The 25,425-nt window shown below is 40.2% G+C and overlaps 2 long non-coding RNA genes across 2 annotated transcripts in view; one reads left to right on the top strand and one right to left on the bottom strand.

The window, feature by feature from the left end:
* LOC309627527 overlaps positions 1-5,853 on the bottom strand; it is a 37,035-nt gene extending 31,182 nt beyond the window's left edge. Inside the window, exon 1 of the long non-coding RNA XR_014243791.1 lies at positions 663-5,853. This is a non-coding gene — a long non-coding RNA (uncharacterized lncRNA). The remainder of the gene's footprint in view (positions 1-662) is intronic.
* Positions 5,854-6,179: 326 nt separating this feature from the next.
* Positions 6,180-25,425, top strand: part of LOC309627520 — a 92,276-nt gene continuing 73,030 nt past the window's right edge. Inside the window, exon 1 of the long non-coding RNA XR_014243781.1 lies at positions 6,180-21,038. This is a non-coding gene — a long non-coding RNA (uncharacterized lncRNA). The remainder of the gene's footprint in view (positions 21,039-25,425) is intronic.

The following is a 25,425-nucleotide window of genomic DNA, read 5'->3' on the forward strand; positions in this document are numbered from 1 at the left end:
TACACATACAACCAAAAAGTGTCTCTCGTGGATTTGTATCTTACTCCTTGGGAGACATGGACTCCTAAGGGAGAAACTCTACTTTTGAAGAGATGGAATCTAGTGTCTAAAACTAAAAAGAAGAGAGAGAGAGACTGGAAGTACATGTTTGATGGGGACCTTGGGGAAGAAATGTTACATGCTCTGTAAGTAAATATTTCTCTCTATTTTTCCTAAAAACCCTTCAGTAAAGTCTACACTGGATGCTAAGGCAATGAATTCTTTATGACATAAAAAAGTGCTGAGTTGTGCTTCAAAGTTGCCGCATGGCAAAAACAAAATCTGCAGTCAGAGACAGTCAATATATGGGTTATAAATGAAATTTAAATCAAATGATTATTGAGCATCTATTAGACGCAGACACTATTAGACCCAGGCCCACACCTTGGGAATGCAGATATGAAGAAGACACAGTCCCTCCCTTCGTGGAGCTCTTACTAGTGGGAGGGACATGGTGGGGGTGAGTTGTCTCCCATAGGACAAAAGCATTTTCATAGGGTTATACACTGATTTCTCTATCCTGTTACTTTTGAGGGTAAGACAGTAATTTAAAAATAACTTTAAAATAATATTATGTTCTTAAAAAAATGAATGAGTTTCATAAGCGGGTGATTTTCTCTCACCCAATCCTGATTATTTGAAGTTGCAGAAATCATGTTGGCAGCCCCATCTGGGTTATGGATTCAAGGTTTCCTCTTACTATTTTAGTCTGATCTCACCGGCATACACTGGTCACTGCTTCAGAGCAGCGTGTCTTAATTCCGGTTCATCCATCAATACTTTTGTCTGGAGCCAATCAATGTGTTATTGTTCAATAAGAATCACAGTGGTATGACATTGAAAGATGCCTCAGTTGACTCATTGGTGGCCCGTTGTTCCCTAGGTGATTCTTAGATTATAAGAGCTTCCCTATTTAGGAAATCTGGAGAAATATACTAAGTGATCAAACTTGTATTGACCATGTTTGAGCCTGAAGACTGCTGAAAGGACAGCAAACCTCTCCACCCACCAGACCTTCAGGGCAGGTTTGAAACAACTTCTCACTAAACCCAGTAGTGAATCATCTGCTTTAATCACTTTCCCTGTGGCTTCCTGAGTAAACTGTGATTAAAGGAACTCATTTTTACGCAATCCTAAAGCATCTCTCAATATCCTTCCGATACTGGAACTGAATTAAATGAAGAATGTGTTGTTGTGCTTTCCAGAACCAACCCTTTGCTTAAGCCAGTTGAGCAAAAGGAGACACTGGATGTTGTTATTATTATTATTATTATTGCTATTGTTATTATCATCATTAGAAATCCATCTTGGATAAATACCACAATTAAATCTTTAAGTTTCTCCCCTTTCCAAATCTCCCTTATTCGTGCACTCATTTGTCCATTCATTCGTGCACTCATTTGTCCATTCATTCATTCATTCATTCAGCAAACATTTGCTGCTCATACACTATGACAGCCACATAAATTGCCTTTACCCTTGAAGAACTGATGGATGTTAATAAGCAAACTGATCATTTTGGCACAGTATGAGCAGCTAAGTTGTGAAAGTCAGGAGAGGCTTCCTGGAAGAGGCAATGTTTGGGCTGAATCCTGAGGGCTGAACACATGTCACTCAGGCGGTGATGTCAGAGAATGGGGTTCCAGGCAGAGAGAACAACACACAGAGAGCTGGGAAAGAGCACGAAAGAGGAAAAACATGGGAAAACAGCATGAACAGTTGCTCAATGTGACTTGAGTGAAGGCACTTAGGAGTTATGGTGGGAGAAAAGTTTATAAAGTTTTAGCCCTACCCTGAAAGCAGGGGAGACCCCCTTGAGGAATTTATATTAAAGGGGTTCCTTAAGTAGCATATAGATTAAGTAGTAGTACCACTGACAGTAAGAGCCGTCTTACACAAATTTAAAGGAAAAGCAGACTGATCTAAAACTACAGGGCAACACCTCCCCACACCCACCACACTGGCTAAAATGGAAACAATAAACAATGCCAAGTGTTGGCAAGGATGTGGAACAACCAGAGCTCTCACACACTGGAGAAGTGTGTGTTGTGACAATCACTTTGGAAAACTTTGTTGGTAGCAACTACTAATGCTGAGCACGTGCGTAACCTATGACAGGCATCCACTCCTTAAATATGTACCCAACAGAAGCATGTACACAGGTCCACCAGGAGGCACGTGGGAGAATGTAGCAGCATTATTCCTAATAACCCCAAACTGGAAGTTACCCAAGTGCTCATCAAGAGTAGAATACATAAATAAATTATGTTCTATTCACACAATAAAATGCCATACATTAATTAAAGGGAGAAAATTTACAACATGCCACAACAAGGATGAGTTTCACAAACACAATGCTGAGCTGATGAAGCCAAACACAAAAGCGTGTCTGTTCTGTGATTCCATTTACATAAAGTTCAAACAGAGGCAAAAAGACTCTGTGGTGTAGGAAGACAGTGTGTGGTTACCCTTAGGGGGTATTTACCGGAAACTGTGTGAAGGAAGCTTCTAGGGTGGTGAGAAGGGTTGTTTCTTGACCTGAGGGCTTATTACATGAGTGTGTTCATCTTGTGAAAAACTCATCAAAGTGTATATTTATGATTTATGTACTTTTCTGTATGCATGTTATACTGTAATAAAAAGTCGCTCCCCTCCCAAAAAGAACCAAACACACACACACACACACACACACACAAAACAGGAAAAAGAAAAGAGTAGTAAAGCTACCAACATATTGCACTGGGACTTGAGTCTATGGAGAGACGAGAAGAGCCTTTTCTGCAGGGAGTTGAGCTTAGTGCAAAGGTAAGAAAAGGAGACCAGATGACATGTGGTTTTGGAGTCCTGTACACTATTCTTAACATTTGTAAAGAGTCAGCAACATTCTAAAAAGTTTGCATAAAAATCTAAATGCCCGGGCTTCCTTGGTAACACAGTGGTGAAGAATCCGCCTGCCAATGCAGGGGACACGGGTTTGAGCCCTGGTCCCAGAAGATTCCACATGCCGCAGAGCAACTAAGCCCGGGCACCACAACTACTGAGCCTGCGCTCTAGAGCCCACATGCCACAACTACTGAGCCTGCGTGCCTCAACTACTGAAGCCCATGCACCTAGAGCCCGTGCTGCACAACAAGAGAAGCCACTGCAATGAGAAGCCCACGCACCACAACGAAGAGTAGCCCCTGCTCGCCGCAACTAGAGAAAGCCCACGCGCAACAATGAAGACCCAATGCAAACAAAAATAAATAAATAAATTAATTAATTAATTAATTAAAAAAAATTCTAAATGCCCTTCCCTCCTTGCTTCTCGAAAAAGTCTTGAAGATCTAGCAACACCACAGGACACATGGCAACAACTGATTGCAGCAGAGTATGGCTGCTCCCCTTTGCCACAGTCCCCACTGCTGCTTCACCTGCTCACATCACCCACCCCTGTAGGCATCTGACGCTGTGACAGTGGGGACTCACAGAAACCTGGGTTTTATCTCCTTTGCACAGCCCCCAGCACTATGAGGCCAGGTCATTGAGTGCAATTGGACCACAGATGCCTCATCTGTAAAAAAGAGGTAATAAATATCCGCTTACCTAAAGGCAAAGGACTAGACCAGATAATACCCTGAAGTCTTCTTCCAACTTGCAGATCTCTTATTCTTGCTTTTTTTTTTTTTTTTTTTTTTGCCTTATTTCCACTTTCCTTCATGCAACACTAGACTGGAGGCTTTGGAGGAATGGGTCTAGGAGTTTAACACTTCCTCCTTACCTCTGGCTGTATTGCTCACACAAAATAGTCTGGGAGATCACTCTTGAATTCCTGGGGTTTGACATAAGCCCGATACATCTCAGTTGGTCTGTATTTCCTTTTACTCCACCAGGTACATTTAGAAAGTCTGGAGCCAGAGGAGAAAACCTGTTAGAATATAGAGCAACCCCCAATGGTGGGAGCCATATTGAAATGGTTTAAATTGCTATTGTTTATGGAACACATATACTGTAACAGCACCAAGCTAGGTATTTTACATATATTTTCTCATTCAATCCATGCAACAACTATATGAGATAGGAATTTTTATTCCCACTCTGAAAATGAGGAAATAGGTTCTGCGTAGGTAAACTTACCAAGGTTACATAGCTAGGGAACAGAGGAGTCATGATTTAAACCTGAGTATAACACCTACAAAATCTATACTGTAAACCACATGCTGCCTGTTCTGTCCTGAGACCAAGGTTTCGTGTTCTGTTCTAGCAGAAGGCAAATGTTTTTCAGTAATAATGGGTTACTTCCCGTGGACTCCTGATACCCTTATATTGAACATGTGGGGGACAAAACCAAGGACTGAGGAGTGCAAACGTCTCATTGAGCATGCTGACCAAATATACAAGCATACTACAAACAAATCTTGCATGGAACCCACTCCAGGTGAGGTGAGTTAAAGATTGGGCACTCCCTCCTCACACCTGGAACTTTCTTATAAATCATTTTCTGCATTAAAAAAGATCTACATCCTTGGGCTTCCCTGGTGGCGCAGTGGTTAAGAATCTGCCTACCAATGCAGGGGACATGGGTTTGAGCCCTGATCCGGGAAGATCCCACATGCCGTGGAGCAACTAAGCCCGTGTGCCACAACTATTGAGCCTGCGCTCTAGAGCCTGCGAGCCACAACTACTGATCCCGCGTACCACAACTACGGAAACCCACGTGCCTAGAGCCTGTGCTCTGCAACAAGAGAGGCCACCGCAATGAGAAGCCCGCGCACCGCAACGAAGAGTAGCCCCCGCTCACTGCAACTAGGGAAAGCCCACGCGCAGCAACAAAGACCCAACGCAGCCAAAAATAAATAACTCAGTTAATTAATTTAAAAAAAATCTACATCCTAGAAAAGGGGAATGTAATTTTTTTCATAATTGAAATGTTGTTAGTTATAATGCGTGGATAATATGGTAATTTTATACCACATTAGAAGAGTCTGACATGTAAAACAGTATGAATAGGAGAACATGATGTAAGGTTACAAGAAAGATTTTAATACCAACTCTTCCAGCTATTAAGCTGTGGGTTGCTGGACAAGTCTTTTGACTTCTTTGAGACTTCATTTACTCATCTGTAAAATGGGGACAATTATGATACCTGCCGTTATCCACTGTACAGGATTGCAGGGGTTCAGAGGATGGACTGTATTCAAATTCCAAGTTTATTATTTACTACTCCTGAGACCAGGAGCAAATTATTTCAACCCACATTGGCTCAGTTTTCTCAAATGAAATGAGACATAATAACTGTATATTCTTCATAGCGTTCTTTTGAGGCTCAAATGAGTTTATACTAATAAAGCTGTGATAACAGTGCTTGGCGCAAAGTACGCCCTAGAGAAGCATTTGCTATTATTATAAGTAGTGGTCTGTATCAGTGTGTGCTTGAAAACACTGTACAAAGGGCTGTTTTGCTATTATTAGTGAGAGTTACCCACATTAGAGAGTGTCTTTTAAATTCCACATACAATGATATCATTACTATCTACTTAACAGGTGACTTGGCAGACAGGGTCAAGGACAATGCCAGGTGGCTAACAAGACCCAACACAGACAAAAACTTGAGAACTGAGGGATTAATTTAGAAGAAACCAAACCTCAGTGTCAGTGAGCAAGTCACATTCAACTAACAGATCATTAACCGCATAAAAACAACTAACCATACCAGACAGATTATCCATCACTGACCTGTTTGCATTTTGTTGTTTGCAGTTAACTCCTTCTCATTCTCTGCATAGCCTGCTCAGAGTCTAAGTCCTTCCTCAACTATTATCCACTTAAAAACGCTTCCTAAAATAACTCACCTTTTTTTAAAAAAATTTATTATTTATTTATTTATTTATTTTTGGCTGTGTTGGGTCTTCGTTGCTACACGTGGGCTTTCTGTAGTTGGGGCGAGCATGGGCTACTCTTCATTGTGGTGCTTGGACTTATTGTGGTGGCTTCTCTTGTTGCGGAGCACAGGCTCTAGGCGCACGGCCTTCAGTAGTTGTGGCGTGGACTCAGTAGTTGTGGCTCACAGGCTCTAGAGCGCAGGCTCAGTAGTTGTGGCACACAGGCTTAGTTGCTCAGCGGCATGTGGGATCTTCCTGGACCAGGGATCGAACCTGTGTCCCCTGCATTGGCAGGTGGATTCTTAACCACTGCACCACCAGGAAAGTCCAATTCACCTTTTTTAAAAACATAAATCTGTTTTGAAAGAAAAGGTCTCTTATTTATTACTGTTAATAAGGCAAAATGGGATGATTCTTGTGGAAGAGAATTGGTTGGTAATTGGCAGGAGCACAGATGCCTTTACCTTTGATCCAGTGATTGTGCTCCTAGGAATCCATCCTATGTACACCACTGTAAGTAAGAAATGCCATGTGTGCAAGGTAATTCACCATGGAAGTGTTTGAAAAGGCAAAGGTTGAAAACCACCCAAATGCCTAGCAATAGGGGACTGCCTGTGGCTCTTTCCTTCATTTTCAAAGTGTAGCGTCTTGCTCTAGTGGTCACACTGCCCTCCTCTTCTGTGTCAAATCTCCCTTTGCCTCTCTCATATAAGGATATTCATGATTACAGTTAGGGTTCTCCTGGATAATTCAGAATAATCTCCCCATCTCAAAATCCTTAATTAATCACGTGTGCAAAGTCTCTTTTGCCATATATGGTATCATTCATAAATTCCCAGGATTAGGATCTGGATACCTTTGGGGTCCATTATTCAGTTTACCACGTACCTTTCCTGCTCTGTAGTTGTGCTGTCCAAGTGTTGCATTACGCTGCCGGGTAAGAGGTCTCTTCCTCTGTCCTCATTACAATAACCTCTTCCTTCTCTGATGACCTTCACATGCCACCTAATTCTGTAGTCTCTCTGGTGGCATTGGGTGAGGGAGGATGGATCTGGTCTAGGTTCACTGGGGTGAGAAGAAACAGCTTCTGGATGCAGTGCCTTCCTGAGGGATGTCTTGCTTTTCATTTCTTTTCTGTTTTCTTTTCCCCGAACTTCTCTTTGCTCTCCTAGCACGAGGACAAATGATAAAAAGGCAGAAATTATAGAGGGATCCAAACAGCAGCCGTCCGAACCAAGCAGTTGGCTTAAATCCATCAGCTGTTTTCTGAACCTCTGAGCATGGGTTACTTATGCACTTTATAGACAACTGTGCATATCATCATTGTTATTTCCCACACATGGTCAAATCAGACCTGGTAGCAAGAAAGGGAGAGAAAAGAAAAGGGGCTATACTGTCATTTTGACTGTGGTCCTTCTCTAAATAAGAAACGGTTCGGAGGCAACTCGGAAGCATTCTGCACCACTAATTTGCATTTTGATGATCTCCCAACTCTTTGTCCTTGTCATTATTGGTGGGAATAGTATCTTATAATACTAGAGGCAAATATTCATGAGTCGCATTGCCTGAGTACACATCATGATTCTACCACTTACTAGCTATGTACCTTGTGCAAATTATGAACTTTCTACTATGCCTTATGTGAAAGGAGGAGAGCATTTGTACCTACCTCATAGAATTATTTTTAGGATCGAGTGAGATAGTATATAGAAAGCACTTCAGTACTGCCTGGGCCTTAGCAAGCTGAACTATGAGTACTATGGTGAAGTGAAAAGTACAAGTACACTGGAGGTGAGTAGACTAGGATTCAGATCTGGACACCAGTATTTACTACTGGGCATACAATAACAGTTGACTTCATTTACCCACTCAACCAAGGCTTACTGAGTACCTACCATGTGCCCTGCCCTATTCTAGAAGTTGGTGTACATTAGCAAACAGACAAAAGTCACCGCCCTTGAAGAACTTGCATTACAGTGTGGAGAGGGGCTGACAATAAATGAGTCATTAAAAATAAGCAAATTATGTTGTTCTGATTGTTCTCATTGGGAAGGTGTCATTTGATGAAAAACTTGAAGAAGGAGAGGGACTTAACTGGGAAGAAGATTTCAGGCAGAGGGAAGAGCTGATGCCAAGGTCCCTGAAAAAAAGCAGGGGTGAGCCTGGTATGCTAATGAATAAAGGAGGCCAGTGAGGCTGGAGGAGGGACCAAGGTGTAGGAGAAGTAGGAGACGAGGTCTGAGAGATCATCTGGGCCTTGAGATCCACATTGAGGATGTCAACTTTTACTTGAGAGACATGAGGAGTTGCTGTTGAATTTTGAGCAGAAGAGTGTCCTGCTCTGATTCATGTTTTAAGAGGACAACTTTGGCTGCTTTGTGGAAAATATACTACAAGTAGCAAAAGCAGGGACTGGGTAAGAGACTGTTGCCAGAATCCAGATAAGGAGTGAGAGTACCTTGGATCACGGGGACAAGAAAAAATTGCCAATTTATGTGCAAATCCTAGCTATATTTTGAAAGTACAATGACTGGACTCCCTGGTGTGGGCGTGGAATATAAAGAGAAGACCAAGGACAACTGCAAGGGTTTGGGGCTGCCCAGCTGAAAGGAGAAAGTACAAACAACCAAGATGGGTGAAGCCTGAGAACTAAGCAGGGGTTTTGCGAGCTGGGGTGGGGAGCATGGTTGGAGATTAGTCCATTGGGAATGTGTTAAGTTTGAGATAGCTCTTAAATAACCAAGTGGAAATTTCAAGAGATGATAGTTGAATATTTGAGTCTGGAGTTGAGCAAAGAGGTCTGGAAAGAAGATATAATTGCGATAATCATCGGTGTGTGGATGGCATAGCCATGAGATTAGAGGCAAGCAAGGCAGTGTATGGAATGCAAGGACTGAGACACGGGCTTCTGATATGAAGAGATCTGGGTGAAAAATAGGAAGCAGCTAAAGAGACAAAGAAGGAGTGGGCAATAAGACAGGACATAAACCAAGAGAGCATGGTGTTCTGGAAGACAAGTGAAGAAGATGTATTACTGAGGATGCTGTGATCAACTATGTTAAATGCCAAGGAAGGTGAACACTGATGAAGGACCAGTGGATTTAGCAACATGGAGGTCATTTTGAATGTAGTAAGAACTCGAGTGATGCATCAAAAAAGCAGATGGGGTAAGTTCAAAAGAGAATGCGAGGAAAGAATAGGAATCAGTAAGTATAATCAATTCTTCCATGGAATTTTGCTGCAAAGGGGAGTTGAGAAGTGAAATCACCAATGTAGGCAGAGAAAAAGTATTTTTCTGTTTGTACGTCTGTTTTTTTGTTAAATGGGAAAATTAACTGTATGCTTGTGTCCTGATGAGAATAATGTAACAAAAAGCAAAAAAAATGAGGTTATAGAGAACAGAGGGGAATGTCTAGGAAAATGTGCTTCAATAGGTAAGAGGAGTACAAGCAGGTCACAAAGTGATTGGCTTCCAATATCACCTGTGGGGGTATTTGAGATGGTAGAGCTTGTGGGTACAGATGCTGGTAGATGGAAAACCTCTCTGGATCTCAGCTTCCCTATCCATACCTGGGGTTTGTAATGCTCATCTCACATAGATTCTGTAGAGGTTGAATGAGTGAATATATGTGAGCCTCTGGTTCCCAACAGTACTGAAAAAATGACAACCCCTTGTCTCATTGTCCTTAAGACACAATTTCCAGCTCTGGAAATCTCTCTACTGAGAGGTTGTACATTGATTAAATAAATTCAAGAAGCTAGTGAGGTTAGGTTTATCCATAAATAACTCATCAGATTTTTAAAAACATTTCACTCAATAAAATGTCCCAGGACACTGCATGAAATACCTCCTATGAAAATATTAAATCAAAGGCAATAACAAAACCTGACAGAGCAGCACATTTCATATCTTTAGAATCCTGTTCAGACAGGCAAATTTTAAACCTAAAGATTTATTTAAATATGCCACAGCTTTTATAACAAAATTAAGGTACAGGAGCTGCTTCGGGCTGTGCGTCAGAATCTGTGAGATATCACCTCCTTCCCTACTTAATTTCAAAGCACAGAAACTGGATGAGACAAAAGTTTGAAGTCAGCCAAGTTGGAGGAGCCAAATGGATGAGCCAAAATTTTGAAGTCAGCCAAGTTGCAATGTTTACCACTGCTAAAATTGAGGTAAAGGGCAATTCCCTAGGAATCGGGAACCCTGGGCTCTAGCCCTAAGGTTAACTTCTGCTATTGGACATGACCATTGGAAAGACCTTTAACCTTCTGGGCCTCTGTGTCCTAATCTGTAAAACAAAGGGCTTAGACCTGATGGCATCACTTCAGCTTCCAGGGTCTATGATTCTGAGAGTTTGAATGAGTAGTAAGAAGAGAGTCACTGGGGCCACCACTATCCCACTGTGGCATTTGAGCAGATTGTTCAACTTCTTTGAGCTTCAGTTTCCTCATCTTTCACCTGAGTTGTGAGAACCAAATACAATCCTGTTAGAAAACCACTTTACTGAGGGTATTCAGTTATGCCAAGCAAAGGGGCTAAAGCACTGGCCTCAACCAGGAGAGAGCAGGGTATATCACGATCAACCTGGGGAGTATATTCCAAATATTCACAGCCCTCCTACCCCTCAGAAATGAGCCACTGTGGTATATAGATTTCTTCTCTTTTTCAAACTCTTAGATCGGTAATAGTTGCCTAGAGCCTTGTCTTGAGAAGAATGGTAAGGACGCAAAAGGACCTCATTAGAAAGTTTTGTGGTTGATTAATGCTGTCTGCAGTGGATACAGGATTAGTGAAAGGTAGCTGTGATTCTGTGTTTGCAACCCCAGGTTAAATGTGTACAAGTGTGTCAGAATGGTTTCTCAGTTCCATTTCATTCCTTTTTCTTTCACTATCCCCTTTCTCTCCCTTCAAGAACCTGTCCTCCTCCTAAATAGACTTGAGAACTCTACAAGTTTTAACTTCTACTAACACTGTGAGAAAACAATTTAGTAGAGCAGTGTGGCAAAGGCTGACTTTCCTTGTTTTTTTTGTGTGGTAAATCATCTGCAAAGAGGATCATTATGCCCCTTCTTCCATTGGGAGAGGAGTCAGTATCCCCAGCCCTGAAATCAGAGCTGGACTTGTGACTTGGTTTGACCAATAGAATGCAGCCAATGTGATGTTCTGGGGCTTCTGGGTCTAGACTCTAAGTAGCCACATAGATTCTTCTTTTACTCAGAGGGAAACCCAATCAACCATAGAAAGAAGTCTAGGCTACAGGTTCCAGACATATGAGTGATTTCCGCCCACACCACAAGAAGAGTGAAGCCCAGTCATCCTAGCTGGTCCCGGGCCATTCAAGCCATTCCAGCCGAGGCACCAGACATGTGAGTGAGGCCATCTTGAATTCTGCAGTCCCAGGGGAGCCATGCTGAGATCACATGGAGGCAGACACGAGCTGTTCCAGCTGGACGTTGCTCAGAATTGTGGCAATAAAATGGTTATTGTTCAAACCCACTAAATTTTGAGAAAACCAAGGCTCAAATGACTTAATTTCCTTACCCAAAGTCACAAAAGTAGGGAATAGCAGAGCTGACATTACAAAATAAAACCAAGCTCTCCCAAATTGACGATGAAATTCTTATTCTGCCTCCTCACACTCCATTCTAGCTGCATAAAGAACTTGAATTTCAAGACTTTAATTATAGAATGATAGGCTTCAAAGGACAAGCATGTTCCGTTGGTACCACACAACTCAGGTCTCAATTATCTACCAACTTACTTTGCTCTCTAATTACTTGATCAAACATATTTCAATTTTTAATTTCTCAGAAGTCAGCAAAAGGGAATGTACTTCCTGACATTATGTTGAAGTATAACCATTAGATTTATTATAACTGAGCCTTACTTTTCACAATAGAACCAGATATTTAAAAAGTTTTATGTAAACAAAACCTGTGTAAATCAAATCATATTTCAATGAAACAGAAGATTCCATTTAAAGAAAATCGGCAGCGAGTTTATTAATAGAGGTTGAATCATTTTTAAGATGGTGAATCACTTGTAGGGTCATTTTCTGTTCTGGAAGCTGAAATTTTTAAGTGAGGTTTTCTTAAAATTTTGGTACAACTTGAAAATATGAGATTGTGCGGTACATAGGAGAGTCCTTGGCTCAAATTAAGTGTTAGGAAAAAATGGTAATGATTACATGATGTTATGCGTTAAGTTGTGTATCCCCCAAGATGTTGAAGTCTTAACCCCTGATACCTATGAATGTGACCTTATTTGGAAATGGTCTTTGCAAATGGAATCAGATTAAGATGAGGTCATTAGTATGAGTCCTAATTCCATATGACTGATGGCCTCATAAGAAGAAGAAAACACCATTGGATGACAGAGACAGAGGGTGGAATGCTGAAGTGGCAAGCCAAGGACCACCAAGGATCAACAGCCACCCTCCAGCTGCTAGGAAGAGGCAGAGAGTAGCCAGGCAGATACCCAGAGTCTCAGAGGGAACATGGCCCTGCTGTTACCTTGCTTTTGGACTTCCAGCCTCCAGAACTGTAAGAAAACAGATCTCTGAGGGTTCAAGATGGTGGAGTAGAAGGACGTACACTCACTCCCTCTTGCGAGAGCACCAGAATCACAACTAACTGCTGAACAAACATCGACAGGAAGACACTGGAACTCACCAAAAAAGATACCCCACATCCAAAGACAAAGGAGAAGCTGCAGTGAGACACTAGGAGGGGCACAATCACAATAAAATCAAATCCCATAACCACTGGGTGGGTGACTCACAAACTGCAGAACACTTATACCACAGAAGTCCACCCACTGGAGTGAAGGTTCTGAGCCCCACATCAGGCTTCCCAACCTGGGGGTCCGGCAACGGGAGGAGGAATTCCCAGAGAATCAGACTTTGAAGGCTAGTGGGATTTGACTGCAGAACTTTGAAGGACTGGGTGAAACAGAGACTCCACTGTTGGAGGGCACACACAAAGTAGTGTGAGTATCAGGACCCAGGGGGAAGGAGCAGTGACCTTATAGAAGACTGAACAAGACTTACCAGCTAGTGTTGGAGGGTATCCTGCAGAGATGGGGGGGGGGCTGTGGATCACCATGGGGACAAGGACACTGGCAGCAGAAGCTCTAGGAAGTACTCCTTGGCATGAGCCCTCCCAGAGTCTGCCATTAGCCCCATTAAAGAGCCTGTAGGTGGTAGTGCTGGGTCACCTCAGGCCAAATAACCAACAGGGAGGGAACTCAGCCCCATCCAACAGCAAACAAGCGGATTAAAGTTTTACTGAGCTCTACCCACCAGAGCAACACCCTGCTCTGCCCACCACCAGTCGCTCATATTAGGAAACTTGCACAAGCCTCTTAGATAGCCTCATCCACCAGAGGGCAGACAGTAGAAGCAAGAAGAACTACAGTTCTGCAGCCTGTGGAATGGAAACCACATTCACAGAAAGATACACAAAATGAAAAGGCAGAGGACTATGTAACAGATGAAGATGAACAGATAAAACCCCAGAAAAACAGCTAAATGAAGTGGATATAGGCAACCTTCCAGAAAAACAATTCCAAATAATGATAGTGAAAATGATCCAGGACCCTGGAAAAAGAATGGAGGCAAAGACTGAGAAGATGCAAGAAATGTTTAACAAACACCTAGAAGAATTAAAGAACAAACACCTAGAAGAATTAATGAACAAACAGAGATGAGCAATACAATAACTGAAGTGAAAAATACACTAGAAGGAATCAATAGCAGAATAACTGAGGCAGAAGAATGGATAATTGACCTAGAAGACAGAATGGTGGAATACACTGCTGCAGAATAGAATAAAGAAAAAAGAATGAAAAGAAATGAAGACAGCCTAAGAGACTTCTGGGGCAACATTAAATGCACCAACATTCTCATTATAGGGGTCCCAGAAGGAGAAGAGAGAGAGAAAGGACCTGAGAAAATATTTGAAGAGATTATAGTCAAAAACTTCCCTAACATGGGAAAGGGAATAGCCACCCGAGTCCAGGAAGCACAGAGAGTCCCAGGCAGGATAAACCAAAGGAGAAACATGCCGAGACACATAGTAATCAAATTGACAAAAATTAAAGACAAAGAAAAATTATTAAAAGTAGCAAGGGAAAAGCAACAAATAACATACAGGGGAACTCCCATAAGGTTAACAGCTGATATCTCAGCAGAAACTACAAGCCAGAAGGGAGTGGCATGATATATTTAAAGTGATGAAAGGGAAGAACCTACAACCAAGATTACTCTACCTGGCAAGGATCTCATTCAGATTCGACAGAGAAATCAAAAGCTTTACAGACAAACAAAAGCTAAGAGAATTCAGCACCACCAAACCAGCTCTACAACAAATGCTAAAGGAACTTCTCTACATGGGAATCACAAGAGAAGTAAAGGACCTACAAAAACAAACCCAGAACAATTAAGAAAATGGTCATAGGAACATACATATCGATAATTACCTTAAACGTGAATGGATTAAATGCTGCAACCAAAAGACACAGGCTCGCTGAATGGATACAAAAACAAGAACCATATATATGCTGTGTACAAGAGACCCACTTCAGACCTAGGGACACATACAGACTGAAAGTGAGGGGATGGAAAAAGATATTCCATGCAAATGGAACACAAAAGAAAGCTGGAGTAGCAATTCTCATATTAGAAAAAATAGACTTTAAAATAAAGAACGTTACAAGAGACAAGGAAGGACACTATATAATGATCAAGGGATCAATCCAAGAAGAAGATATAACAATTTTAAATATATATGCACCCAATATAGGAGCACCTCAATACCAGGGCAAATGCTAACAGCTATAAAAGAGGAAATTGACAGTAACACAATAATAGTGGGGGACTTTAACACCTCACTTACACAAATGGACAGATCATCCAGTCAGAAAATTAATAAAGAATCACAAGCTTTAAATGGCACAATATACCAGATAGATTTAATTGATATTTATAGGCCATTCCATCTGAAAACAGCAGATTACACTTTCTTCTCAAGTGCACATGGAACATTCTCCAGGATATATCACATCTTGGGTCACAAATCAATCCTCGGTAAATTTAAGAAAATTGAAATCATATCAAGCATCTTTTCCAACCACAATGCTATTAGATTAGAAATCAAGGGACTTCCCTGGTGGCGCAGTGGTTAAGAATCCATCTGCCAATGCAGGGGACACAGGTTAAATCCCTGGTCCAGGAAGATACCACATGCAGCAGAGCAACTAAGCCTGTGTGCCATAACTACTGAGCATGCGCTCTAGAGCCCACAAGCCACAACTACTGAGCCCATGCACCACAACTACTGAAGCCTGTGGATATAGAGCCCATGCTCCACAGCAAGAGAAGCCACCACAAAGAGAAGCCTGTGCACCGCAATGAAGAGTAGCCCCTGCTCGCCGCAAATAGAGAAAGCCGTGCACAGCAATGAAGACCCAATGCAGTCAAAATAAATAAATAAATAAAATTAAAAAAAAAAAGAAATCAATTACAGGGAAAAAACCGTAAAAAACATAAACACATGGAGGCTAAACAATACATTGCTAAATAACCAAGACATCACTGAAGAAATCAAAGAGGAAATCAAAAAAAACCTAGAAACAAATGCAACAAAAACACAGTGATCCAAAACCTATGGGATGCAGCAAAAGCAGTTCTAAGAGAGAATTTTAGAGCGATATAATCCTACCTCAAGAAACACGAAAAATCTCAAACAATCTAACCTTACACCTAAAGGAACTACAGAAATAAGAACAAACAAAACCCAAAGTTAGTAGAAGGAAAGATATCATAAAGATCAGAGCAGAAATAAATGAAATAGAAACAAAGAAAACAATAACAAAGATCAATGAAACTAAAAGCTGGTTCTTTGAGAAGATAAACAAAATTGACAAAACTTTAGCCAGACTCATCAAGAAAAATAGGGAGAGGACTCAAATCAATAAAATTAGAAATGAAAGAGGAGAAGTTACAACAGACACTGCAGAAATACAAAGCATCATAAGAGACAACTACAAGCAACTCTATGCCAATAAAATGGACAACCTGGAAGAAAAGGACAAATTCTTAGAAAGGTATAACCTTCCAACAGTGAACCAGGAAGAAATAGAAAATATGACCAGACCAATCACAAGTAATGAAATTGAAACTGTGATTAAAAATCTTCCAACAAACAAAAGTCCAGGACCAGATGGCTTCACAGGTGAATTCTATCAAACATTTAGAGAAGAGCTAACACCCATCCTTCTCAAACTCTTCCAGAAAATTGCAGAGGAAGGAACACTCCCAAACTCATTCTACAAGGCCACTATCACCCTGATACCAAAACCGAACAGAGACACTACAAAAAAAGAAAATTACAGACCAATATCACTGATGAATATAGATATAAAAATCCTCAACAAAATACTAACAAACAGAATCCAACAACACATTAAAAGGATCATACACCATGATCAAGTGGGATTTATCCCAGGGATACAAGAATTCTTCAATATAGGCAAATCAATGTGATACACCATATTAACAAATTGAAGAATTAAAAACCACGTGATCATCTCAATAGATGCAGAAAAAGCTTTTGACAAAATTCAACACTGATTTATGATAAAAACTCTCCAGAAAGTGGGCATAGAGGAAACCTACCTCAATATAAAAAGGCCATATATGACAAACCCACAGCAAACATCATTCTCAATGGTGAAAAACTGAAAGCATTTCCTCTAAGATCAGGAACAAGACAAGGATGTCCACTCTGCCACCATTATTCAACATAGTTCTGGAAGTTTTAGCCACAGCAATCAGGGAAGAAAAAGAAATAAAAGGAATCCAAATAGGAATAGAAGAAATAAAACTGTCACTGTTTGCAAATCACGTGATAGTATACATAGAGAATCCTAAAGATGCCACCAGAAAACTACCAGAGCTAATCAATGAATTTGGTAAAGTTGCAGAATACAAAATTAATGCACAGAATCTCTTGCATTCCTATACACTAACAATGAAAGATCAGAAAGAGAAATTAAGGAAACAACTCCATTCACCATTTCAACAAAAAGAATAAAATACCTAGAAATAAACCTACTTAAGGAGGTAAAAGACCTGTACTCAGAAAACTATAAGATATTGATGAAAGAAATCAAAGATGACACAAACTGATGGAGAGATATACTATGTTCTCGGATTGGAAGAATCAATATTGTGAAAATAACTATACTACTCAAAGCAATCTACAGATTCAATGCAATCCCTATCAAACTACCAATGGCATTTTTCACAGAACTAGAACAAAAATTCTGAACATTTGTATGGAGACACAAAAGACCCTGAATAGTCAAAGAAATCTTGAGGGAAGAAAACGGAGCTGGAGGAATCAGACTCCCTGACTTCAGACTATACTACAAAGCTACAGTAATCAAGACAATATGGTACTGGCACAAAAACAGAAATATAGATCAATGGAACAGGATAGAAAGCCCAGAGATAAACCCACACACCTATGGTCAACTAATCTATGACAAAGGAGGCAAGGATATACAATGGAGAAAAGACAGTCTCTTCAATAAGTGATGCTGGGAAAACCGGACAGATACATGTAAAAGAATGAAATTAGAACACTCCCTAATACCATAGACAAAAATAAACTCAAAATGGATCAAAGACCTAAATGTAAGACCAGACACTATAAAACTCTTAGAAGAAAACATAGGCAAAACACTCTTTGACATAAATCACAGCAAGATATTTTTTGACCCACCTCCTAGAGTAATTGAAATAAAAACAAAAATAAACAAATGGGACCTAATGAAACATAAAAGTTTTTGCACAGCAAAGGAAATTATAAACAAGACAAAAAGACAACCCTCAGAATGGGAGAAAATATTTGCAACGAATCAATAGACAAAGATTTAATCTCCAAAATATATAAACAGCTCATGCAGCTCAGTATTAAAAAAACAAACAACCCAATCAGAAAATGGGCAGAAGACCTAAATAGACATTTCTCCAAAGAAGACATACAGATGGCCAAGAGGCACATGATAAGCTGCTCATCATTACTAATTATTAGAGAAATGCAAGTCAAAACTACAATGAGGTATCACCTCATGCCAGTTAGAATGGGCATCATAAGAAAATCTACAGACAACAAATACTGGAGAGGGTGTGGTGAAAAGGGAACCCTCTTGCACTGTTGGTGGGAATGTAAATTGATACAGTCACTATGGAGAACAGTATGGAAGTTCCTTAAAAAGCTAAAAATAGAATTACTCTATGACCCAGCAATCCCATCACTGGGCATATACCCAGAGAAAACCATAATTCAAAAAGACAGATGCACCCCAATGTTCATTGCAGCACTATTTACAACAGCCAGGTCATGGAAGCAACCTAAATGCCCATCAACAGACAAATGCAAAAAAGAAGATGTGGTACATATATACAATGGAATATTACTCAGCCATAAAAAGGAACGAAATTGAGTCATTTGTAGCGATGTGGATGGACCGAGAGACTGTCATACAGAGTGAAGTAATTCAGAAAGAGAAAAACAAATATCATATATTAATGCATATATGTGGAATCTAGAAAAATGGTACAGATGAACCGGTTTGCAAGGCAGAAATAGAGACACAGATGTAGAGAACAGAAGTATGGACACCAAAGCGGGGATGTGGGGGGCGGGGCTGGTGGTTGTGGGATGAATTGGGAGATTGGGATTGACATGTATACACTAATATGTATAAAATAGATAGCTAATAAGAACCTGCTGTATCAAAAAAAAAAACAAAATAAAATTTTAAAATGAGAAGAAAATAATTAGTAAAAAAAACCTCCCAGCTCTGTTAATACAAGTTGTACCCAAAGAGAAAAAAAAGAAAAAAGAAAATAATTTCATTTTCTTCTTGCAACCAAAAGCATTCTAAATGGAACACCAACCCTGAAATGCATTGAGGAACTCATTAAAATGAATTGTACACTGAAAAAAAAAAAAAAAAGAAAGAAAACAGATTTCTGTTGTTTTAAGCCACCCACTTAATGGTAAATTTTTACAGTGGCTCTAAGAAACAAATACCATGTACATCATATTCTTTGATTTAGAAAGAGAAATTAGAGGGAGGAAGATAAATGAGGAAACAGAACAAAGGACAGTTTTTTGGCCAAATCAACAGATATTCCCAATCCCTTTCTTCCATGTCACTTTTACTCTAAAGGATAGGAAAAAAATACTTACTTTTTCAAACTCCATTGCAACTACTCGTATGACACCGTTACTAGCCAATGAAACAGAAGGAGCATTCTGCTAGGTGATTCTGAGAAGACTTTTTGGGTTTTTTTTGTTTTGTTTGCTTGACAAAAGGCAAGAGCATGGTGAGGCCAGCCTTCCTTGTTTTCTCCTCCTCCAATTCAAATGTGCTATCTTGGGCTAGAGCAGTCATCTTGCAACAAATAGTAAGCACGAGAGAAAGATCAAGAGAATCATAGTGCAAGGTCACTGACACTGTGGAGCCCAGAACCAATTCTAACCAACACCTATTTCTAGACTTGAGTTACATGAGAAAAATAAACCCATATTTGTTTAAGCCATTACAGGATGGAAATTCTGTTACTTGCAACTGGACACATTCCTAACTGCTGGAAGAGGCTATTGCTATAGTTCAGGCCAGAGGTAATATGTAAGGATAAGAAAAGCAGAGATGGATGGAAAGTCAGGAGAGAAGAGAAAAATGTTGTAGATATAGATATTGAATTAGAACTTGGTGATCAATTGAGTATGAGAAAGAAGTCTGGTATAACTATGAGGTTTTAAGATTGGGTTCTGGATGGATTTCTTCTTCTGTAAGCCAGTTATATACAGTTCCCTATCCATGACGCAGCAAATGGCTTCAAATAGCCCATCTTAGCCTTATTAGTGACACAAATAACTGAATACAGATGATGGCAGAAAGCAACACAATTTTCTCTCCCAACATACAAAGAACTGTTTTCAATCATTAAAGCCCCTTGGCTTTTTCTACCCAGTGATGAATTTTCTGCTCAGGTCAGCCTAGTGCATCAGTCCTTAAGCCTAGGCTTTAAAGTTTGAAGGGGAATTATTTGCAGAGTTCTGTATTCTGAGTTTGCAGTTTTTCAGGTGAACATGCTTGTGATGCTGTGTCTTACAGAGAAGAATTCGCCTTCTCCATGTGGTTTCTAATTATTAACCATACACATTTCAAAAGAGTGCTTCTCAAAGCATGGTCCAGATAAGCTGCATCAGCATCATCTGGGAACTTGTTAGCAATGCAAGTTCCTAGGCCCCATCCAGACCTCCTGAAACAGAAATTCTGGTAGTGGGGCCCAGCAATCGCATTTTAACAAGGGCTTCAGCTGACTTAATAGGTATCCATTGTCCTAGCGGAGTTTTAACAGAACATCTCTGGCTTGACAAAATTGACTCTCCCAATTCTCATTTGATACACAGAATTGATTACTGGGTTAGAGGTGGAAATTTTCTTAGGGGCCAAGGAGCTTCCTGGGAGAACAGGGATATAGACTTGAAAACCTTCCCTTTTGAGACTCAACATCAGTAGAATGCATTTGGTGGTTGGAATGATCTTGGCTGAGCTTAAACTTCCAGTGGAGAACTCAGTATGAGAAAGTGGGAAGTCGGGCTCCAAGCTGAGGTTCCATGATAGAAAGTTTGATTCTGTCAGGTCTGTGCCTAAGACTGGAACCCCACCCGACCCCACCATGCTGGCACCAAGATCATGCTTCTGGGGACTAGTTAATCATTTGAATTTAAACAAAAGTGTTCCCACCATGGGGCCCCAAGCATGGGCCCTGTTGTCCAAGTATAACAGTAAAGAGTAGGACCCCCTTGATGAGTTACTGTAACCCAGACAAGACCATTGGGATTCTTGGATGATTGATGGAGAGAAGATTGGCTCCATAAAAGTTCCCCTTCCTGCTCTCGATAGATTACACTGGGCCTTATCACCCTCAGATTTATTCTTCACTCTGCCCTGTTCTACTCTATATCCAGGGCAGCTGACCCTTGAGGACTCCCAAGTCTTCTGGCTTCTTGCTGAATTCAGTTAGTGGAGGAGTTGGTGGAGACTGGAAGGTAAGGAAAAGGGAGAAGTGGGTGCTACCATCCCACCCTCTCTACTTAGGTCAGTCTTTCCTTCAGCAGGTTTGTCATCTCTGTGACCCCCGCACTTCTGCCCAAGAGGTCCATCATGGTCCCATCTCCAGCCAAGTGACATGGCCCCTAGGTTATGGTGACACATTCTCCTCCCTTTGACTTTCCAGCCTCAGGGTAGTGATGGCTTCCAGCTGTTACTCCTCTCTAGTCCCAACTTGCCTACTTGGCCTCCTTCATTACTGGTGTAATAAATCCCTCCATTAAATTCCTTCTGTTGTAAGCAACTAGAACATTTTCTGTTTTCTGATTAGACCTTGATGATGTGACTAACATGGCAATTGTCACAAGAGGGTAAACTGGACTTTTCAACTGAAATATCCAGATAAAGTAGACCTAGATACCAACAGGAGTTGTGAGTCTGATGCCTCAGTCCTGAGAATTTGCAAAAGAGCAGGAGACTAAATGTTGTAAACCCCTCACAGACATTGAGGGTTGGGCTCTATAACACACATGGCCCGGGTTCCCATGCCCTCTGGCTTTTGGTTGGGTTCAGCCAATAGGAGTTACTGACAAGATATGGAGTGCAATAGGAAGGGAGAGAGAGGGTGCTTAAGCAAGTTCCCTGAAACATAGTCATGGTGACAGTAGGGTGATGTCAGGCAGGGGTTCTACTCTTAGCCACATACCATCCAGAATCAACTGGTCTATCATTTCTGCTCCTTTCTTTCTGGCTGATATTTTGGCAGTGGCTGCTTTCCTCACCTATGACCAGTGTTCTTGGCATGTGGCTTCTCTGTAATGACCACAGCTCTTCCCAGGTTCCAGTTACACTCATACCTTAGGGTTGATAACAGCTAGGTGCTTCACCATCCCTATTGTTCCATGAACCCTGCCCACACCTTTGGAAATGACCCTTTTAAACTCTATTAATTGCCCTTTGAGTGTGCCATCTGTTTTCTGCTAATAAACTGGTTTATACAGGGTATACAAGGACTAGGAGTTGGAGATCAGAGGATCTGTGAAGAGGATTTCCTTTAAGAGCTGAACTGGGAATTCAGGATGAGGGATGCCATGTGTGCCCAGGGAAGATAATGAATTAGGTTTGAAACACCCACTGGAAGTTCTGAGCACAAGGGACAGGAGCAGGGGTGCTTATGGAAAGTGGGCTTCACTATAGGGTAGTCTGGCTCTGCTGTTTCATTGAGCAAACCCATGATATCTTTGGCTGGTCAAATTTATTAGAGATACTTCAAACCTCTTGAATGGCAAAGCCACCCTTCAATTTTATGGCGACTGAGTGGGAAAAGAAGAGTAGGAGCAATGTCTTAGCATTTAGAATGTAAATGTTACTTAATCCTTCATTTTGTTTTTTGTACTGTACCACCTCTTTTTTTATCTGACCATTGCCACCAGTCTAGAAATCCTCTCTATTTTATCCTCTTCAGAAAGTAAATCTCCATTCCTCAAAAAACTAAAAATACAACTACCATATGATCCAGGAATTCCACTCCTGGGAATATATCCAGAAGAAACAAAGAGGCTAATTTGAAAAGATAAATGCACCCCAATATTCCTAGTAGCACTACTTACAATAGCCAAGATAAGGAAGCAACCCAAGTGCCCATCAACAGATGAATGGATAAAGATGTGAGATATATATATATACACACACATACACACAATAGAATATTATTCAGCCATAAAAATAATGAAATTCTGCCACTTGTAGCAATGTGGATGGATCTAGAGAATATTATGCTTAATGAAATAAATCAGACAGAGAAAGACAAATACTGTATGGCATCACATATGTGGAATCTAAAAAAACCCACAAATGAAAGTAAGTGCAAAACAGAGATGGACTCACAGATATAGAAAACAAACAAGTGGCTACCAAAGGGGAGAAGGAAAGGAGGAGAAGCAAATTAGGGGTATGGGATTAGGAGATACAAACAAAATAGGTAAGCAACAGGATATATTGTGCAGCACAGGGAATTATAGCTATTATCTTGTAATAACTTTTAATGGAATATAATCTGCAAAAATACTGAATCATTATACTGTACATTGAAACTAATATAATATTGTAAGTCAGATATACTTCAATTTTTTAAAAAAGAAGAAGAAAAAGAAGAAAAAAGAAACCTCCAATCATTTCCCAGGGTGGAGAGGGGTAAATACAAGGATTGAATACAGGGGTTTCAACTACTTCTTCTACAGATATTTAAGGAATCCTCTGGTCTTACACACCACTCTCGCTTTACTTCCAGAGGTATTAGTTTTCTTCAATTCCTTTTGAGGGATTGGCAGTGTCATAACAAAGTGCCACAGCCCAGGTGGCTTAAACAACAGAAATTAATTTTCTCACAATTCTTGAGGCTAGAAGTCCAAGATCAAGGTGTCAGTAGGGTTGGTTTCTCCTGAGGTTTGTTTCCTAGCTTGTAGATAGCCGTCTCCTCTCTGTGTCCTCACATGGTCTTCTTTCTGTGTGCATCTGTGTCCTAATCTCTTCTTCTTATAAAGATACCAGTCCCTATTGGATTAAGGCCCATTTTGGATGGGCCATAATGGATTCATCATATCAATCCATTACAACCATAATGGATTAAGGCCTACCCTAATGACCTCATCTTAACTTAATTACCTCTTTAAAGGCCCTATCTCCAAATACAGTCACATTCTGAGGTACCGGGGGTTAGAACTTCAACATATAAATTTGGAGGTGAGGGAAGATACAATTCAACCCATAATAAGCAGTGTAAAATTGGATTATTTTGGCCTCCCCCCGTGCTAGCTTAGATTTAGCTTATTTGATTTGCCACATCCACTCAGCCAACTGCTTCACACTTTCCAAAATGCAGTTGCCATTACCTCTTCTCCCAAAGTCTTTATCCTGAAAGGTTTATGTCTTTCTCTAAATGACTCACTTATTCTCATTTGGTGTGGTTTTGGTAGTCAGCAAAAGTGAATGCCTGTGTTCCATCCATCATCTTTCAACAGATGTCTCTAGCCCACTTTATAGCTCTTAATAAGGCAACACAAGAATTTTCCAAATTATTGAAAAATCTTCCTAAAGATAATTTTTATGGCTACATCACTGAATCTTTTAGTAGGAGGGTATCATGCTCTATTTATCTATTTGATCTGTGGTTATACTTTCAAGTTTTTAATAGAAATAACATGACAGTAAACATCTGGGTCAAGAATATTAATTAACTCTTTAATAAAGTCTTTTAATATATACCTCAATTTATCAAATCTAAGACACCATCCATTGTAAGATACAGCAAAAGAGTTGAACAAGTTTGCTTCTGGAGTAGAGAAAGGGGGGTTGGTGAAGTCAAGAGACTGGTTGTTTACAAGTCTTTTAAAACATTTTGACTCTGTGTGCATCTACGAAATCTGATAAAAATAAAAACTGAAGGGAAAAATCAAGCCAGGAAATTATACCTATAGTGTGGTTTTAATTATTTAAAGCCAATAAAAAGTTTTCATAGAAAAATACTAAAGATCAATAGGGGTAAGTTTATAAATGAGTTTTATATTCATTGTTATCTATTTCTGGGTTTTTCAAAATTGTTAGAGGTGAGTAGTTATTTTCTAAAGAACAGAAAAGTTTACTTTTTTTTCTTTATTCTAAAAAGAAAAATGATCAGAAGGAAATATACTAAGCTATAGTCCTTGAATAGTGAAACTATGGTTGTTACCTCTCTTTAGTGTTTCCAGATTTTCTCTAATAAGCATGTTTGGGGTCTTTAAGGACCCAAGAAATAATACCCTGGTTGAGAAATAGGCAAAGAATTAAGGCAGATGAGGAATAAATTATCACCCTTATACTTGGTAAACACTAGGTCAGATGACTTGCTTAAAAATCAGATTTTTGTGTTGGCTAGCTAATTAACCAAATTAACTGGAAATCTACCAAAAGGAACACTTCACTTTGTGCTATGAGGACCATCCAAACGTTCACTTAGAATCAGTTGCCGAGGTATGACACAGCCTTTGGGATCTTTCATAGTCCTAAATATCCAGGGAAACCCCAAGGAAATATTGAGTATTCCCAGAGGTGTTATCAAAGGGTGGTTATATTTCTGTTGCTAAGTGACAATTCACAATATTTAGCACTGGGACAATCTGAAATGGGAAATGGAAACTCTTGCTAACATGACTGATTAGTAAGTTTCATAAATGATCGTTAATGCCCTAGACTGAAAATAAAATTATGGAATAAGAGTGTAAATGTGTACAAAGGAAGCCTGAGTAGTTTCCAGAGTACACTCCAAGGGGTAACTAGAATTTTCTCCAGGTTTCTGGAAATCATGTCTTGCTATAAATCTGGGATTGCCTGACAGGTGGGTGTGTGCAT

Source organism: Balaenoptera borealis (genome assembly GCF_965194805.1).
Source record: "Balaenoptera borealis genome assembly, chromosome: 4".
Classification (NCBI taxonomy): domain Eukaryota; kingdom Metazoa; phylum Chordata; class Mammalia; order Artiodactyla; family Balaenopteridae; genus Balaenoptera; species Balaenoptera borealis.